This window comes from Hyperolius riggenbachi, chromosome 9 (genome assembly GCF_040937935.1).
Source record: "Hyperolius riggenbachi isolate aHypRig1 chromosome 9, aHypRig1.pri, whole genome shotgun sequence".
NCBI classification, from domain to species: domain Eukaryota; kingdom Metazoa; phylum Chordata; class Amphibia; order Anura; family Hyperoliidae; genus Hyperolius; species Hyperolius riggenbachi.
The window spans coordinates 233,626,254-233,646,770 of NC_090654.1; the positions used below are offsets into that span (position 1 = coordinate 233,626,254).

Consider the following 20,517-nt stretch of genomic DNA (forward strand, 5'->3'; position numbering starts at 1 on the left):
AATTCATTTCATTATTTTACATTTAAAATTAGCTGTTTACCTCCCACACCAAAAATTACCTAAATAACATTTTTAATAAAAAAAAATTACAATAAAAAAAAACCCAAAACAACATTAATAGTTACCTAAGGGTCTGAACATTTTAAATATGCATGTTAAGAGAGTATATCAATATAATTTTTTTAATTATAGGCTTGTAAATAGTGATGGACGCAAATTGAAAAAATTTACCTTTATTTCCAAATAAAATATATCGGTGCCATAAATTGTGATAGGGACATCATTAAAATGGTGTAATAACCAGGACAAATGGGAAAATAAAATACATGGGTTTTAATTATGGTAGCATTTATTAAGGTCAAACTATGATGGCCAAAAACTGAGAAATAATATTTTTTTTTCATTTCTCTCTTAATCTTTGTGTTAAAATGGATTTAGAATAAAATAATTCTCAGCACAATGTACCACCAAAAGAAAGCCTAAATGGTGGTGGAAAAAACAAGATATAGATCATTTCTGTGTGATAAGTAGTGAAAGTTATTGGTGAATGAATGGGAGGTAAAAGTTGCTCAGATAGTGAACAACACTGTGGGCTGAAGTGGTTAAATTCACTTAAACACTTTGTACAGTGAGGACATCTTTCTTTTCTCTGCTTAGTCACATTTAATCCTGAAAGCTCTCTTTGCTGTGTTTGCTCACTCTTAAAGGGAGTCTGAAGGGAAAATAAAAATAAAAAACAGATACTTACCTAAGGAGAGGGAAGGTTCTGGGTCCTATAGAGCCTTCCCATTCTCCTTCCGGTCTCCATGTTCCCACACAGGCTCCTCCATTAGCAGTCAACGACCGTTCGGTCATGGACTGCTCTCTTCCGCGTTGGGTGGCCTTCCAAAACACTCAGGCTTCCAAAGACGGGCCGCTCTGTACCGCGCATGTGTAAGCACCCTCTCTTGTGTGCACAGTACAGAGCTGGGGGAGTTGCTAACGGAGGAGCTGCAAAGGAACAAGGACACCGGGAAGAGAATGGGAAGGTGTTCTATGGGACCCATAGCCTTCTCTCTCCTTAGGGGAATTTTTTTATTTTCATTTACGCTTCAGACTTGCTTTAACAAATCCAGTGCAGTGGGAGGAAACCCAAGCAAATATGAGAGAAAAAAACATTCATGGTTTAACTACAACTAAAACAAATAGTTTAGCAGCTTTAATTTAGCCAGTTTAGAACCACATGTAGTTAAAACTTCGAACACCTATGGCTGCCTAAGCCTGATGGGGCGTAGTTTTAATGCCGCCTGATCCAAAGCACAGGACGCAATAGCATTCCCCCATCTGCACAGAACTCAGCTGTCTTTAGACAACTCTGTAACATGGTCAGGAGGACCTCCTGATCACTGTGAGCCAATCAAAAAGTAAAAAAAAGAGAGAGAGAAAGAGAGAGAGATATGAATCTACCTGGCTATCTGGGGTTCTCTTTGGACAACTGTTGAACACAAAAGGCAAGGCCATGCCTGGCTACATATCCTTAAGCAGTGGCTGGATGGTGTAATGGTTAAGGGCTCTGCCTCTGACACAGGAGACCAGAGTTCAAATCTCAGCTCTGTCTCTTCAGCAAGCCAGCACCTATTCAGTAGGAGACCTTAGGCAAGTCTTCCTAACACTGCTACTGCCTATAGAACGTGCCCTAGTGGCTGCAGCTCTGGTGCTTTGAGTCCGCCAGGAGAAAAGCGTGATATAAATGTTATTTGTCTTGTCTCATTTTTCTCTTAGTTCGAGCATAAATGGTACATGCTAGGCTAGTTTCAGCTAGTTTCAGCTAGTTTCAGCTAGTTTCAGCTAGTTTCAGCTAGTTTTAGCTAGTAGTGTTGGTGGTATAATGGATATGTTAGTTACCTATCATACACTGAGACCTGGGTTAAAATCCCAGCCACAGTATGTAAGCTGGTTTTTGAAATAGTGGAATTCCCTGGCAGTGTGAGACCCTCCTCTGTCCGGTAGAAGGGGAGGAGAAGCCCACAAGAGGCTCATTAAAATCTCCCTAGCAGAGTGTGTAGCAGCTGTCCCTTAACTAATTAGTATAAGTAGACGAGTGAGTCAAATGGCTCAAGGACCTTGCCTTGTATAAGGGGGGGGCTCCACCAGTGAGTGCAGTCTGATTGGCAACAATGTGCCTGCTGACTGATGTAGAGGGTCAAAGTTTTGCTCAATAGAGCATTATCGGGCGAATCGAACTTCCGGGAAAGTTCACCTTTGGCAGGCGAACGCGAACTTCTGAAGTTGCGTTCACAGGCGAACCGTTCGGGACATCTCTACACGTGAGTGTCCGTGCGCATCACACAGCCCCGCCCAACTCGCTGTGGCCAGTCAGAGCGCCCGAGAATGGAAACACAAACTGACAGTAAGGTGGAAAAGCTGAGAGTATGAGTGGCCGGAGCAAGGCGGGAGGGGACAGGCCAGAGACGAAGAAATTATATAACAGTATATTAATACTTATAGTGGCAATGATTACACCTAACCTATATTGCTCATAAACAATCGAACCACATAAAAAGCACACATACAAAAGAGTTGAAAGGGCGCATGAAAAATATTAATGCAAAATACCTGTGGATCACAGAACGACTGAAAGTTCAGTCTAGTATCCACATAGGTTGTACGCATTAAATGTTAATCAGCATAAGTAGCGTGCCTCAGGTGCGGGGATGCTGCAGGGGAAGAGAAAAGCAGCCACAGGCAGGGGCATACATAACCACAGACACAGGGTGCCAGATGGCACCAGGGAAATGTGGGCCATAGAAGGAGGAAGGAGTTGACCATGGCCACAAGGCCAATCAGTTAGGTTGGCAGGAAGGCTGCAAAACCGACTGCATCCTTAAGGCCAGGGGGCTCAGTAGCTCTTAATTCAAAGATCCATTTAGATTCTTTCTGTAAGAGTAATCAGTCATAGTTACCTCCCCTAATGGTGGTGTGTATACGATCGAGGCCCACAGAACGCAGGCCACGACAGTCACCACCATGTGCTGATCTAAAATGTCTCGCAACTGGTGGGGTGGATGTGATGCTTTTAATGTTGGCAATATGTTCCCGACTCTAGATTTCAATTCACGTCCGGTCTTACCGATGTAGAAAGCGCCACTTCGGCACAGAAGAAGTTACACCACAAACGGAGTATTACAATTTACATAATGTTGTAGATGCCAGCGATGTCCACTGAGAAGGATAACTTGCCTCCCAATGGCCAAAAAACGACAAACAGTGCATCCACCACAACTATATGTGCCAGTAACAAAACAATGGGGGCGAATGTTTTGTGAGCCCTTAAAATGGCTTTTAACGATCAGATCACGGAGGGACGGTGCACGTCTACAGGTAACTCTCGGCTCAGATGTCACGATTGGCTGAATTTTCGGATCATCCGTAAGGATACACCAGTGTTGCTGAAGGATACGCATAATCTCCTTGTGTTGCGCAAATAGTGCACACATAGGCGTACATCATTCCCGTCGTCCCATATAAAACTATGCCTTATCTGTAGCTTTAACATTATTTGCTGCAAAGGTTATCACTTACTTAGACACTAAATTTATTATGAGCAATTATTGTGCTTGTCATAGTCTTAATGTCACATCTGAACTTTGCCTCCAAACTGCAGACAATAAGGGGAGAGTAAGTCATTATGAAGTTTAAAAGGTTAGATTTTTTTAATCCCTAAAAATACATCTGTCATGACCTGATTTAAAGGATTCCCTTAACAGACTGGGTATACCAGCTCAGATAATAGGAAATTATGGTTTATGAGTCATGACAGCTATTCAACATGTCAATCTCGCTATAAAGAAAGTCAGAGTATGTAAAATAATGGGATTTTTGACAGTATTTTTCATTCTCTTCCTTCTATTTGAGCTGTCTGTGTAGGCAATCTATTCTGCCATTCTGAACACGGATATCTCTTTATGGGACCATTTTCAATACGCAATATAATATGTTAATCCTACTAGCCAGGCAGTACAGAATGTGAACAACAGATTAGTAGAGGGGATATGAAAATTGTTGCCAATGGTTGCTGACTTCAGATCCCTAGGTGAGGGGAAGTTGTGGAAAACTAAGTAAGGATTACTACTAGTAGTCTGCTATGTTAGCGGCCAAGTGACCACTGGCAGACTATAGGGCAACTCCGCATACTACACAGCCTACCTCCACAGTAGCTGCCAGTAACTGGGAGGTAAGAGGCGCCCCAAAGGAAAACTGACTTAAATAAGTGGTGTTTGTAAAAAAGTCTTACATGAAGGCAGTAAACCACTAAAATTAATAATTCAATATCCTTATTAGCACTGTAAACAACGCGTTTCATGGGTCACTCTACCCTCTTCATTAGGTTAACCTCCTTGGCGGTATGGATGAGCTCAGCTCGTCCATGACCGCCGGAGGGCGCCGCTCAGGCCCCGCTGGGTCGATTTTCATACTTTTTTTTTGAAACACGCAGCAAGCACTTTGCTTGCTGCATGTTGTGGACGATCACCGCCGCCGATGCGCCGCTACCCCCCCTCCCCAAGACCCCTGCGCAGCCTGGCCAATCAGTGCCAAGCAGCGCTGAGGGGTGGATTGGGACGATGTCGATGACATAGATGACGTCATCGCGATCGTTGTCATGGCGATGGGGGAAGCCCTAAAGGAAGTCCCATTCAGAACAGGATTTCCTTACGTGGGTATGCACCGGCGTCGACCAAGCAGGACGGGTTGACGCCGCAGGGAGGGGGGCATTATGTAGCTAGCGCTAGGCTAGCTACATAATTTAAAAAAAATATATATAAAAAACAAAAAAACCTTCTGCGCCGCCACCCTGGCGCAATAAATAGAACGCCAGGGTGGTTAATACAGTGTCTCTGTAAACAAAGTAATTACGTCTGTAAGCCTGGTTTGTTTAGCCAATTAATGACAACTGGACATTTATAAATGTCCAATGTATTTGTGGTGAGTGCACCACCAGTTTGTTACTAAATGAGGCACACGTGGTATCATTTTAACTGTGATGAGTTATAGAATACATTTTGGTGTGTCTTAAAGCTTGGACACACATCACATAAAAATAGGTAGGGACAAACTCAATCCAACATAAAGTCATTTTCAAAATTCTGATCAAATTTGTGAAAGTTTTAGCAAAACTACAAGAAACATATGTGCTAACATTTCAACCGTAATAAGTAGTAGAATAGAGTTTAGAACGTTTTAGGGTGGAGGCCCATGTCTTGTGTATTCTTTTTAGTCACAAAATGAATCAAAGACAATTACATTTTTGCATATTCTGTACTTAAATAAAAGACTTGTAAAATGAAAACAAAGTGACAGAATATGAAACAAACAACATATATTGTTACCTTAGGAACTTGGCTTTTTAAATATGTATGCCATACGGGTATATTACTATTATTTTTGCAAATAAGGTCTCATAATCATCAGTAGTGTACAATGAGAAAGCAAAAAAATGAAAAACAGAAAAACACACCAATTTTTGTATTTCCAAATACAATATTGTCGCCATACATTGTGCTAGGAACATAATCTAAACTTTGTTATAACCAGGATGAATAAGCAAATAAAATGTGTGGGTTTAACTTATAGTTGAGGAAGAAAGGGTTGTTTGACCTCTGTACTTGACAGAGGGAGCTATCTTGGCAATATCGATGTAAAGTATAGACAAAGTATGTTAGTTGGTGCTGCTCCTTTAAAAGCCACTCTGGGTGGTGAAGATATCTGTAAAGGACAAGGGGGGAAAGGAGGGGGAGAGCGCACTCAATAGACAATTTGAGAAAACTGGTTAGCCAACCTTGGAATAATCTCACCTGAGATTCTTGCCGATTAGCTCATATGGGTTGGTCGGCTGAAGAGCTTTTGTCCCACTCAGAACCGGGGACCAGGTCTTTCCAGCGATCTTCCTGGCTCCAAGAGCTCCTGCAGCCTGTGGCTTACAAGTGTAAAGCATACAGAGCTGTGTGGAGTATTATAGGCACAAACCTGATCCCTCCTGCACATCCAAGACACCTCTGTGCAGACACTCCTATGCATAAATGCGGCCCCCTATAGCGGTAGGTAGCATCTGCGAGGAGTGGAAATACATCTGATCCAGGACTGAAGTTCAGTGGACGGAGGAGCATATGTGCCAGTACATCTTGTGGAGGAAGATCGTTGGAAGAACCTGGTCCCCGGTTCTGAGTGGGACAAAAGCTCTTCAGCCGACCAACCCATATAGGCTAATCGGCAAGAATCTCAGGTGAAATTATTGCACGGTTGGCTAACCAGTTTTCTCAAATTGTCTATTGAGTGCGCTCTCCCCCTCCTTTTCCCCCCTTGTCCTTTACAGATAACTTATAGTTATCACTGTTTATTGTAAATCTATAATGGATGTAAATGGAGAACGTGTGTTTTTCTGTTTTGTCCCCCTTCTTTACCCTTCGAAATGCCCTGAAAATAAGGTAATTACTAAACAAAATTATCACACACCAAAAGCCTAACTTGTCTTGAAAAAAACAATATATAGATCATTTAGGTGTGATTAGTAGTAATAAAGTTATTGGCTATTGGCAAATGAATGGAAGCAGTGTGGATATGTGAAAATTTGTTAGGTCCTGAAGTGGTTAACTTCATAGGCTTACACTGCCCAGTGCCCTGCAGCTTTAACAGCTCACTGCAGAGCCATACATCTTAGCACACAAATGAATCTTGCCTCATTTACTTGCCACCAACGGAGCTTTCTTCTGTTGGTGGCATCTGATTGCTGCTGCAATTTTGTTTTATGAATTAATTTTTTTTTTTTAATACAAATGTATTTTTTTCTCAGAGATCTGTTGCATGATTGGCTTAATTCTTTATTAGGTTCTTAGTTTGCATCATAGATTAATTTATTTGGCAAAATAGTTTTAATGCTTAGAGGCGCATGCGCGAGCCGTCCAAGATGGCCGCTTAGCGAGTGAGCTCCGTCCACCGCCGCTCCTAACAGCAGTTATCTCCGCTTTCGCCGCAAACCAGACCGGCGGTTCAGGTCGTGACACCTCCAGCTCCCTCTCCGGAACATCATGGCGCACAAAGGGGGCCCCAAAAGCGTGATTCCAGCGGGCACCATGGACAAATTTCTGAGCCCTCCTCCCAGCCAAGATGGCGCCGGCCACGCAGATCTATCAGGCCCTCAGCATTCAGAACAGGCAAGTACAAGGGTCGATACACAGCCTCTCACAGCAGCTCTCCTTGAAACTGCACTAGACAAACATTACCACAGCCTACATAACTCCTTACAGAGTGTAATTATGACGGCTGTAAAGGAACTACGTACTGAACTTGCAGGGCTGGGGGAGCGCACACATGCCCTAGAGGAAAAGATGGAGGCTATCACAGCAAAGCAAGCTGAGCTAACAGAAGATCAGCAACTGATGCAGACAGATATAAAATTCCTACGCACAGCACAAGAGGACATGGAGAACAGGGAGAGGAGGCAGAACATACGTATCAAAGGGGTATCCATGGCTCTGAAAAATGAACATATCCAAGATTATCTTAAAGAACTCTTCCACACTATCCTCCCTGACATGCCAGAAGAGATGTGGAGAATAGACAGAGCCCACAGATCACTGGGGGAACGACAAACTGGCTCAAAGACACCTAAAGACATTATTGCGAAACTGCATTACTTTGAAGCAAAAGATGCACTATTCAAAGCCCTCAGGAACACTTCAAACATTTCATTTAAAGGAGAAGAGATTGCTGTTTATAATGACTTATCCCTAATCACCCTGGCAAAAAGGAGAGCATTTAAACCGATAACGCAACTTCTCAGAGAAGCTGCCATCCGCTACAAGTGGGGTTTCCCCTTTCGTCTTATTGTAAACAAACAAGGTTTGATTCTCTCTATCTCTGATCTCGATGATGCCCCGATGTTTCTCAGACAACTAGGCCTCAAACTCCCCGCTAACACTGCCTCTTTAACCCAATCCCCACATACATCTTCGCCTCCGCGGAAGATAAGGCATATATCGGAGTGGACCAAGCGCCCTATACGCAGTATTACCTTTCCAGATAAACCTGAGGAAATGGAAGATCAACCGACAGGAACTTAGACTTTACCTCCCAGATTCTATATAACAATCAGATTTTGCTCAACCTGGACTCACTTCATAATAACTATACAACTAATACTAACGTCCCCCTAGTAAAACGTACAATCTTAGAAGAATCAACCAACCCCCACCTGGTTATAAATGACTTTGTCAGAGAAACACGAAAACACTGGTTGCACTATCTGAACTAGTCTTGTCTGGGACAGACACATCTACCTATTCACTACATTTTTTTCCTTTACAGGCGGTGGAATAGAGCTCAACCTGTTAACCCATGTTAATTACCATCGTTAGCATATTCATAATCCAGCATACCACCCTGGACATCCGCATGTGCCTCCGAGAGATACTCCTTCGACTTGGCCAGCCGTCACGGCGACTGACCAATCCAGGGAGTTCTCTACTTTGGCAGCAGTTTTATGCTGCCCGTACAGGCAGCCACTGGTCTGAAAGTGGCTCCCAACTTACTAATTGGTTCTATGTAATGTTATGGTTATCTCAATTATCGTTACTTATGATGGTTCATATTGCTTTTACCTGTATACTAATTAACAAAGTGATAGTTAAAAAACTTAATTGGTCTGCCCTTCACTGGTTTATGCATGTTCAACTTGTTATAGATTATGGTTAACTTTCTGACTCTCAATGTTAAAGGCCTTAACACACCACAGAAAAGGTTTTCATTGTTCAGAGACTTGAAGAGGTTGAATATTGATCTAGCTTTTCTTCAAGAAACGCACTTACGAAAGGACGACCCTTCACGTCTCTATAACAAGGTATATTCTGAGGTGTGTCTGGCCTCAGGTCCCAAGAAGAAAGCAGGAGTGGCTATTGTATATAAAAAATCCTTTCCTCTACAGATTTCCAAAACTATCCTTGACTTAAATGGCCATTATATGATACTTGTTGGATCCCTGGCGGGAAAACCTGTCACATTAGCGAATGTATACCTCCCCAATAACAAGCAAATATCATTTTTGAACTCCTTTCTCTTAAAATTATCTAAGAACACCGAAGGCTCCCTAATATTAGGAGGAGACTTTAATTTAGCTTTTTCCACCACTAAAGACCGTCACATCCCCTCACACTCTACTACAACATCCACCCATGATCGCAATTCCCGCAGATTCAGAATTCTTTTAAGAAAATACAGACTATTGGACATCTGGAGAATTTCAAATCCTACCTCTATAGAATATACATTTTTTTCTCCTCCTCATGCATCAAGCTCCCGTATTGATTACTTCTTCACAACAGCTACTACATTACCCTTACTAAGAGGAGCAGAGATACACCCAATTGCATGGTCAGATCACCAAGCAGTCACTACGGAAATAGACCTTTTCTCATATAGCCATAAACCAACTTTCTGGAGGTTAAATGAGAACTTATTACAAAACAAGGAATTGTTATCTCAATTTGCGGATGAATTGCAATCATACTTTACAACAAATATTGGGTCAGTGTCATCCTTTGGGGTCATCTGGGAAGCCCACAAGGCATTTATAAGAGGGTTATTCATTTCAGAAAGCACAAAAAGGAAAAAAACTGCAACACATAAACTATCAGCCCTCCACTCAGATCTCTTCAAAGCCCAAACCTTATACAAAAAAGAGCCTACCCAAACACACTATTCCACAATACAGGCTATCAAACATGAGATACAAACAATACAATGTACGCAGTTAGAAAAAAGCCTGAGATGGACAAAACAACTTTTTTACGAAAGAGGCAACAAACCTCACACTATCTTAGCGCGCAAATTGAACCCACAATCCTCACAACACTACATTTACTCCATGAAAGATACCCAAGGTACTGTTCACTACCACCCCCAAAAAGTGGCCCAAATATTCACAGATTACTACAAACAACTATATAACCTCCCTAAACCTACATGCCCCTCAACTAATCGTTCTAAAATAGATTCATTCCTGAATCACTTGCCATTACCACAACTCTCAGAGGATAATATCAAACAACTGAATGCTCCAATAACAACCACAGAAATCTCAGAGGCCATTAAATTATTACCTTCCACTAAAGCTCCTGGACCAGATGGACTACCATATTCATATTATAAAAAATTCTCTGCCATCCTCACTCCTCATTTAGCTACCTTAGCCAATAGGCTTATGGAAGGAAAACCTTCACCTCATTCATTCCTAAACTCTCTAATTACCATGATACCTAAAGAAGGAAAAGATCCCCAACTTCCACAAAGCTATCGACCCATATCCCTCCTTAATTCGGACCTTAAAATTATTACTAAAGTATTGGCCAACCGATTAAATCCTATACTAACTTCTTTGATCAATAATGACCAAGTAGGATTCATAATGGGGCGCCAAGCGGGCGATAACACCAGAAAAGCCATTAACTTAATAGAACTAATGAACAGATCCGGAAGACCTTCTCTGCTCCTTAGTTTGGATGCAGAGAAGGCCTTCGACAGATTATCCTGGCCCTTTTTATTTAAAGTCATGGAACATCAAGGATTCAGAGGACCCTTTTTAACATTAATTAATTACTTATATTCTTCCCCATCCACATCTGTTAAACTCCCCTTTGCATCTCCACACAACTTCCCAATCCAAAATGGCACACGCCAGGGATGCCCCTTGTCCCCTCTATTATTTGCAATTAGTATTGAGCCCCTGGCCTGTGCCATTCGGCAAAATCCAAACATATCGGGGGTAAAACAAGGCTCTCAAGAATATAAAATCTCGCTTTACGCAGATGATATATTATTAACACTAACCCAACCACTCATTTCGCTACCTGTCCTACAATCAATTCTACAGGAATTTGAGGCTATCTCAGGTTTTAAACTGAACCAAGAAAAAACAGAAGCACTTCCCATCAAAATACCTCCTGTTATGCTAGATAATTTAAAACACTCATTTCAATTTACATGGAAGACACAGACTATCAAATACCTTGGTATTTTCCTCACACCTAACTACTCCACCCTATACAAAGCAAATTTCCCCTCCTTAATACAAACTATCCTACAAGATCTCCATAAATGGACGGCTTACAAACTATCTTGGATAGGTAGGATATACTCACTAAAAATGAACATATTACCACGGATTCTGTATCTCTTTGAAACCCTTCCTGTCCAAGTACCTTCTTCACAATTCAAAATACTACAACGAGCCTTTTTACAATTCATATGGAATAATTCCCGGCCCAGGGTCCGAGCATCTGTTCTCATGGCCTCTAGAGAACAAGGCGGTCTAGGAGTACCCTCTCTAAAACTCTACTACCAGGCAGCCCACCTACGGCAACTCCCAGAATGGTCTGACTTCAGAGTCCGTACTAAATGGGGTTACATAGAAGCAAAGAGTGTTTACCCAATATCCCTTCCTGCCCTAATATGGTCACAAAATCCACCTAAGATCCCCTTAACACAAATGCTACCCACTATTAAATTCACCCTACAAATATGGAAAGCTGCAGCCCAAAAAGCTAATCTTAGATCCCCAATATCTCCTCTATACCCTATCTTGGGTAACCCTGCTTTTTCTCCAGGGACTTCTGAGGACTTTATGGGGAGATGGTACACCTTACAATATTATAACCTTAGCAAATGGACAGATAGCTCCACAGGTAAACTTATAACAAAAAATAAATTAGAGGAAAAAATTACCTTTACTACACAAACTCACATGGAATATAATCAAATCAGCCATTTTTTAAGAACATACACTAAGGGGGTGAACCTTATACCCACATTCTCCCCATTTGAACGTATATGTGAAACTAGAGGTCACCAAAAAGGTCTAATATCTTCAATATATACACTGTTGCTGGATAAGTCAGGCACTCTCAAACCGAATCACACCTATATGTCTAAATGGGAACAAGCTATTGGTCAGTCCATAAGCCTAGAGGATTGGACATCTATATGGGACAACGCCAAACGCACTTCTATATGTAGTCAGGTGAAAGAAAATATATACAAAATTCTATTTCATTGGTATAGAACTCCTGAGATGTTATCAAAAATGTATCCTGATGTCACCAATAATTGCTGGAGGGGTTGTAATCATTTAGGTACATTAGAGCACATCTTTTGGTCCTGCCCAATTATACAACCCCTCTGGGTCGCTATACAAACTCTAATCTTAAAGGTAACTGGTATCTCCATTCCTCTAGATCCTATCCATATGCTACTGGGCAAACCTATCTATGGCTCCACACGACATCCTATGAAACTTATCACACATATATTAACAGCCACGAGACTGGCTATAGCGTCACAATGGCGCGACATTGAGGCCCCAACTCTTTCTAAAATCATCGCTAAACTGCAATGGACTAAACTCATGGAATATCTCACAGCTATGCTCAGAGATACAGAACCCCAATATGATAAAGTATGGAATTTATGGGAACTATACTTCTCCAATTATAACCCACCATGATGTCATAAACTTATAAACCTATATGAACCCTGTAGCATATCGAGAGGTATCAGTTTTTCATGTAATACTGAAATAATGACATGATCCTCATTATGTAGAAGACTTAAACTTAATATGGGACCTATCTACCACTCATCAACCACACCGACTTATACAAATAAGGGCTGACCAGACCAGTCTAAAAATCTTAAATTATCTATAAAAGTATAACATAGATTGCATACTATGAACCATCTTTATCTGTTCCTTTATTTTTTTTTATTTATTTTTTTTCTCTTCTTTTTATAGGTATTATCTATGGACCTATATTGTTCTTAGCTTTACTACTTTTAAGCTATTATTTTTGTAAATGTTGGATGATAAGAAGCTGTTAAATGTTTTATACACTTTCTGTACACTATATTATCCTTTAATAAAAACAGTGTTACAAAAAAAAAAAAAAATAGTTTTAATGCTTAAGCAAAGCAACAAAAGAGAAAGAGGAAAAAAAAAGACAAAATAAGACAGCCAAAAAAAGAAAAAAAAAAAACCGAAGAATACATACCATTCTGTGCTCTAATAGAGTAAGTATTTGTAACTTTGGTCCAACAATTACCCATTCATACAATCATATTTTGTCTATTGTCCCTTACCTACCCTGTATCTCGTAGGTGCCTTTGGTGTCTTTGCCTTTTTGTCCTACCTTCCTACTTCCCATAACTCATAACTAACTGTCCTTCTCTGCAGATCTTTTATTTATTGTGCTATACTTTCAACTCTGACAGACTTCCCCTTAGCTTATCCAGACAGGGCAGGATTCAATACATTCTCTTTAAAGTGAACCAGAGACGAAGCACCCTCATGTATTTTACCATAGAAATCAGTGGGAACATTAGAGAAAACACTTACCATGCTCTCTGTTTCATCCTCACTGCTAAAAGTGTCTGTTATCAGCTGAGATAAGAATCCCAGACTAAGCATTGAATCTGGCTTTGCTATAATGACTCAGCTATAATGATTCCTGAGCCAGCAGGGGGCAGGCTTGGTCTTGAAAAGACACCAAAGAACACAGTCTCAGCTATAATCATTCTGTAGCAAAGCCAGACTGACTGCTCAGTCGGGATTCTTATCAGAGGTGATAACAGGCAAATTAAACAGAGAACAATGAAACAAAGAGCAGATTAGGTGTTTACTGTCATGTTCCCACTGATTTATAAGGTAAAATACATTAAGGTGCTTTATCTCTGGTTCTCTTTAAATTCAGAAAAGAGACTAATCAACTAAATCAACCAAAAATCATATTGATTCAAATGCACCCCTTTGTGTCCCCTTCAGTAGCCATCACTCAAATCTGGCGTAGTACTTCTAAACAGATGCAATTTACAAACTACTGGTTTGTAGTACAATTCAATGAATGCACATTAATAATATCTCAATTTCGAGAGAGAGAGTTTACAGCATGCATGTGTTGCCATAAAATGTAATACATCTAGAGAAATAGTATTATGATTACCTAATTTAATTAAAAAGTGTGAGCACTGCACTGTAAAATTAATAAAAGCGCTGCCAATTACAATCTTACTTATTATGTGACAGTTACAGCCATGACACAAGAGGGAGGAGGATCCTGCCCAACCAAGTGTATAATTTATTCCTGTTCCTGAACAAATCCACTTATTAGCTAAACAATCTGCTCTTAAAAAGTTCTCACTTGAGAAATGTCTAAGAGTGGGAATAGCATTCATCTTTTACATTATTTTAAAAACTATATAAAAATGTTGTAACTAAAAAATTGTGGGTTCATACGAGTAACTGCTTTGCTTCAACGCATTCTAAGATATTATTTTAATATCCAGAGCTCTGCAGATTTAACCTCCCTTGGCGGTTTAATTATTTCTGAATTTTGGGTCTAGAAGCGGTGCAATTTTTTTGCATGCTTTCAGACTCTAAAACCAGGAAAAAAAGAATACTGCAAAGAGTTCTGCAGCAACCCAGCATTTACTCACCTCCCTTGGATCCAGCGCTGCAATTCTCTCTCTTTCCTCTGGGTGGCACTGTAACCCTGCAGTCTGTTGTCATGACCACAAACGTCGATCTCACCAGAGGGATGCAGAGCGTCTGGTTCCTGGGGGAGGTGAGTTGAAATGTCGCTCACTAGTCTCTGCACAGACCTCTTGGCAGCTACCCCGAGTCAGATTTGGGGTTACAGCTCTGAGCTGCGGTTTTCTGTGCTGAGCCAGGAGAGTTACTGCCAGGAAGGTTAAGGAAACAACGTTGGCCAGTCATCTGAAGCTTTGATTTATTCCCATACGTGATAAACAGCTGACAGGCAAGATGACAATTCATGTATGTTATACATCACCCTTCGGACGGGGATATGCAGTCGCACAGAGACAAAAATAGTTGACAATTGTTTCACGCAGGTTGCACTTCCTCAAGGACTCTCCTCTATGGTGAGACGAAAGCTTGCCATAATGTTAGAGGAAAGGCATTAAGTAATGCCAATCCTGAGTAGGTGGCTGGCCAAATGCGCTCTGTCTTCCGCAAAAGTCCTCAAGCGCATCAAGCTGGAGCGCATGACGCTACTTCTGGTTGCATCATTTCCTGTTCATACAGAGCCCACTCATACGTGAGGCTACTCATGTGGTGCACTACCCTGGCAGCCGAACGCTTTACGTGCAGGAAAAGCAGGCCAGGGGGAGGCAACTCCTCCCCCTCAGCCTGTAGTCATGGAAATGATGCTGTCACAGAGCCCAATCTGGTGGTGCACTCCACGCCAGGAGCAAATAGGTTGCAAATATAATGCAAGATAATGCATCATCAAAAGAGGGAAATTAGATGTAGAAAACGAGGATAAAGTGACCCAATAGTAGCATCCTGCTAGTTGTGTACTGGTGTTCAATCCAGTCGGATGTCATGAAGCCATCAATCCTGCAGGGCTCGTATTGCCTCTGTTGAACATTTACCACTGCTTTAAATGACATTTTTGATTGAGAAAATATCTGAAAGCAATCGGCAAGGTCAGGCCCGTATTCACAGGAGCCTATAGGCACAGATTACCTGGTACCATAGACTTCCCCCTCCATGGACCTGCAAACTCCTGACAAACTGCACTGCAAGTGTGCTGGCTGGCCCAGCTGTCACCTCTCCCCTACTTCCCCTGCCTGTTTAGGTAGCTAAAGGTGCTCGTTGGTATTAGGTAGCCAGAGGTACTTTCATTATTAAAGAGACTCTGAAGCGAGAATAAATCTCGCTTCAGAGCTTATATTCAGCAGGGGCATGTGTGCCCCTGCTAAACTGCCGCTATCCCACGGCCTAACGGGGTCCCTTACCCCCCAAATCCCCTCCGTGCAGCGGGGGATCTCTTCCGCATTGAGGCAGGGCTAACCACCGCAGCCCTGCCTCACGCGCGTCTGTCAGCGCATATCTCCGCCTCTCCCCCGCCCCTCTCAGTCTTCCTTCACTGAGAGGGGCAGGGGAGAGGCGGCGATGCGCTGCTGATAGATGGCGCTGAGAAGCAGGGCTGCAGCCGTTAGCCCTGCCTCACCAGCAGCAAAATCTATGACCAAGTTGGTCGTGGATTTTGCAGGGGGGGATTTGGGAGGTAAGGGACCCCCGTTTAGCCGTGGGATCGCGGCATTTTAGCAGGGGCACACATGCCCCTGCTGAATATAAGCTCTGAAGCAAGATTTATTCTCACTTCAGTGTCTCTTTAAGTATCTAGAGGTGCCTCTGACTGAAGGGAGATCTCATTGGTGAAATGCTGCTGAGAGCTGGGTGAGTAACCTCTCATTTACACTCTGCTCAGGACTCTGTACAGGGAAGGAGGGAGGAAGCCACACTGCAAGGAAAGTGAGCTGCCTTTCCATCATTAGGCGCCTGTAGGCATGTGCCTACAGTGTCTTATGGTAAATCCAGCCCTTAGCAAGGTTAAAGGGAAGGTTCACGCAGGAGCTGTAAAAAATAGAAATCCAAATCCACTTACCTGGGGCTTCCTCCAGCCCGTGGCAGGCAGGAGGTGCCCTCGGCGCCGCTCCGCAGGCTCCCGGTGGTCTCCGGTGGCGATCCCGACCTGGCCAGGCCGGCTGCCAGGTCGGGCTGCTTCTGCGCTCCAAGTTGCGTGTCACTTGTGCGCGCTGACGTCATCGGACGTCCTCCGGGCTGTACTGCACAGGCGCAGAAGTTCTGCGCCTGCGCAGTACAGCCCGGAGGACGTCCGATGACGTCAGCGCGCACAAGTGACACGCAACTTGGAGCGCAGAAGCAGCCCGACCTGGCAGCCGGCCTGGCCAGGTCGGGATCGCCACCGGAGACCACCGGGAGCCTGCGGAGCGGCGCCGAGGGCACCTCCTGCCTGCCACGGGCTGGAGGAAGCCCCAGGTAAGTGGATTTGGATTTCTATTTTTTACAGCTCCTGCGTGAACCTTTCCTTTAAGAGAAAAGGAGCATTCCATCAAAATGAGTGAATCTGCAAATTAAATTGACACAGATGCCTATGTTAAATATCTCCTCTTGCTAAATAAGTATAGGCAAGGACAGATTGCTGAAATCACAAGGGACGTATGAGGATAATTCCAGTGGCTACCAGGATTATTGAGGGCCCTTTCACACTGGGGCGGTGCGGTAATTCTACATGTAAGCCTATAGCAATGCGTGTCATTTCTTCCTATACGCTTCTGTGCATGTGATTGCATCAGCCACAGGAAGTGAGCGACACTTCCCGCTTGGCCAGCTGCTATACGGGGATTACCAAGTACTAACGTGGAAATCCCTGAATGCCTGATTTTGGTGGTGCGATCAGAATTGACCTGAGGAAGCATGCACACACTTACAAAATGCATTGGCTTCAATTCACTAAGATCATGCTGGAGATAATAAGGCAAGAGAAAACGTACCACCACACAGTAAGAGAGTAATCTTATCTCTTCATTCCTTAAGTTACCTCCTCTGTACTTAATTTACCTCCTCTGTAGTTATTTTCACACACAGTTAATAAACAGCCTGTCTTTAACTCTGGAGTTATTTTAAGGATTGAAGAGTTAACTTAAAGACAGAAGAGTTAACTTTAGGTTTGCCTGAGGTAAAATGCTTCCTAAATACTACATGTCTCATCACCATGGTGATAACTATGAAAACGTTATTAAAGACAGGAGATAACCTTAGTGAATTGAGGCCATTGTCTTTTTAAGTGCTTGAGGAAAATTTTATTCCAATAAGACTGGCTTTATTTTTCTACTTCTCCTTTTTAAAATGTCTATAAGCATTTTATTAATACCTGGTGCCCCACTTTTTGTTACTGAGTAAGGGCATTATCTAAATAGAGGACTAGAGGTGGATATGGAGTGCGGATCTGACCCGTACCACTGAGGTAGCATCCATAAAGGAATCAGGGTCAAGAAGCCCAGCATCTTTTACCATAGTAATAAATTGTATGATTTAAAGTGAGTGTTTACCATTTAAAAAATAAAAAAGTTGGATACTCACCTAAGGAGAGGGAAGGCTCGGTTCTAATGAGCCTTCCCTCTCCTCTCCCGGTGCCCGGTCCCGCGCAGGATCCCCCGTGGCAGTATTCAACCAGTTCAGTCAAATACTGCCACTTCCACATGCTGAAGGGAGCTTTCGGAAGCCTTCGGGAGCACTTGGGCTCCCGAAGATGGGACGCTCCATACTACGCATGCGCGAGCGCCCTCTATGACGCACTCGCGCGTGCGTAGTATGGAGCGGCCCGTCTTCGGAAGCCCGAGTGCTCCCGAAGACCTCCAAAGTCCCTGCGGCGGTGGACGCGAACGGGGGAGCCAGCGCAGCACCGAGGGCACCGGGAGAGGAGAGGAATAGCTCATTAGGACCGAGCCTTCCCTCTCCTTAGGTGAGTATCTGACTTTTTTATTTTTAATGTGGTACCCATTGGCTTTAAGCCTGCTCACATCAGCAGCAATACTGTCCAAATTTCTCCCATTTTTGTAAAAAATGCTCATTTTTGTTTCTGAGGTAGAACTAGTGACAGATGTCATTTAAACAGTAAATTAAGGAAAAGAATGAAGCCCTGGAAACTGGAGCAGCTTTCAGCAGAAGTATAGAAGAATGACAGTAGTTATAATGTTTTAAATCAGTTTTTAACTTACATTCCGTAGAGCAGTTTTTCAAACTTGTCTACTGTAGCAAACTAATGCAAAAATCAGAGTTGCACATTTACTAAAGGGTGGATCATAGATGTCTGAGCAACCCTGGACTGGAGTTTAAAAAAAAAACAGCTACCATCAGGTGACACAACTTTACAGCTCTTGGTTAAGTCATATCAGAAAGTCATAAGGATTGCTGAAATGCCAGTAAACATTGTGTTACCGCTAAATGTTTCCCTTGCACCATTATCACCATTGTCTATTTATATATATATATGCAGTGCCTGTTTATAAATATATCCACCTTTGACACCGGTGTGTATTGATAAACGTATACAGCTTTAATTACCACTAGTGTTCATTTATAAATGTATGCAACCTTATCACAAGTGTCTATTTACAAATGTATGCATCATTACACTGGTGTTTATATACAAATTTATGTATACAACCTTTCACAGGTATCGCATTATAAATATTTGCAGCCTTAATTACCACCAGTGTCTACCTATGCATGTATAAAGCCTTACCACCAGTGTCTTTATAAATGCATGCCTTACTCTAGTGTCTATACACGTATGCATCCTTCAACCAGTGTCTATTTAAAAAAGAATCCAGCTTCATACTAGGTTCTATATATAAATGTATGCAAGTGTTACCACATGTGTCTTTTTATAAATGTATGCATGGAGGAAAAACAACACAGCATTCCAAAAAAAAACACCTGCAATCTACAGTAAAATAGGGTGGTGGTACCTATGTGTACTTATAAATGTATGCAGCCTTACACTAGTACCTATTTCTAAATGTATGCAGCCTTGCCATTAGTGACTATTTATAATGTATGCAGCCTTACCATCAGTGACTATTTATACATGTATGCAGTCTTGCACTAGTGTGTCTGTCTATTGTATAAATGTATGCAGCCTTACCATCAGTGACTATTTATAATGTACACAGCCTTACCATCAGTGACTATTTATAAATGTACGCAGCCTTACACTAGTGTGGGCTCCAGTGGAAGCCGGAAGTCCGGCGAAACCGGTCGAGGACGCATGTGCTGCATCCCGGCCTCCACCCGCCTCCCTTGGGGATCTCCTTTGCCTCTCTGCTTCGGCCTGGACACCCCTACTTGGCCATATACAGCCAGCCAGCTCACAGCAAGACAATCCTGGAGCACCTAAGCTAGCCCCACGGGCAGAGACTGCTGATACTGCTGATATACGTCTGATCCTAGACAAACGTGTGCTTTGCTTGCTTACTGCATCACTAGCGGGTACCGCTCCTTTCTGCATGAAGTTAAGCATTATTGAAGCGTTCATTGCTATGACCACTTATGCAGAAGCTGGTTGCACGCTTGCTGGACTTCACATGCTTGCTGAACTATCTACACTGCAATATGCTGTGCTGTGCTTCCGAAACTTAACATGGTCATGTGTCTTGCCTGGAATGATTGCATAAATATGCTCCTCCCATGTACTCTGTATTTCTCAGCCTAGTCACATCGAGACAAAGTTCTGAGGAACTCATTGGGATCCTTTCTGCTCCATTGAATTACCTTGCTGTGTATAACAGGCCTGTTACAATACAAAATTGAGGAACTTTTACTGGATGGTTGCAAATGTCAGTTCTTCCCTTTCTCAAACACTGATTGTGATTCCTATGGAACTGTTGGTGCAATAACTCCCTCACATATACCAATTTATTGGAGTGCATGGATTAAGCGGAGTCTTAGGGGAGGCTTATTTGGGGTCCCTTGCTTTTTTGGGGGTTCTGGGAGGGGGTGCGGGGTGGGCACATTTTTATTGGCTATTTTTTAGAATGTTTGATACCAATTTTTTGATTAATAAAGTAAACTTGATTTGATTGATTATCGTATGTGATTTGTGC

The 20,517-nt window shown here is 42.5% G+C and overlaps 1 protein-coding gene across 3 annotated transcripts in view; it reads right to left on the reverse strand.

Annotated features, from left to right (window-relative positions):
- The window catches only part of MDGA2 (MAM domain containing glycosylphosphatidylinositol anchor 2), a 1,075,710-nt gene that overhangs the window by 133,409 nt on the left and 921,784 nt on the right, over nucleotides 1-20,517 (reverse strand). The window lies entirely within an intron of this gene.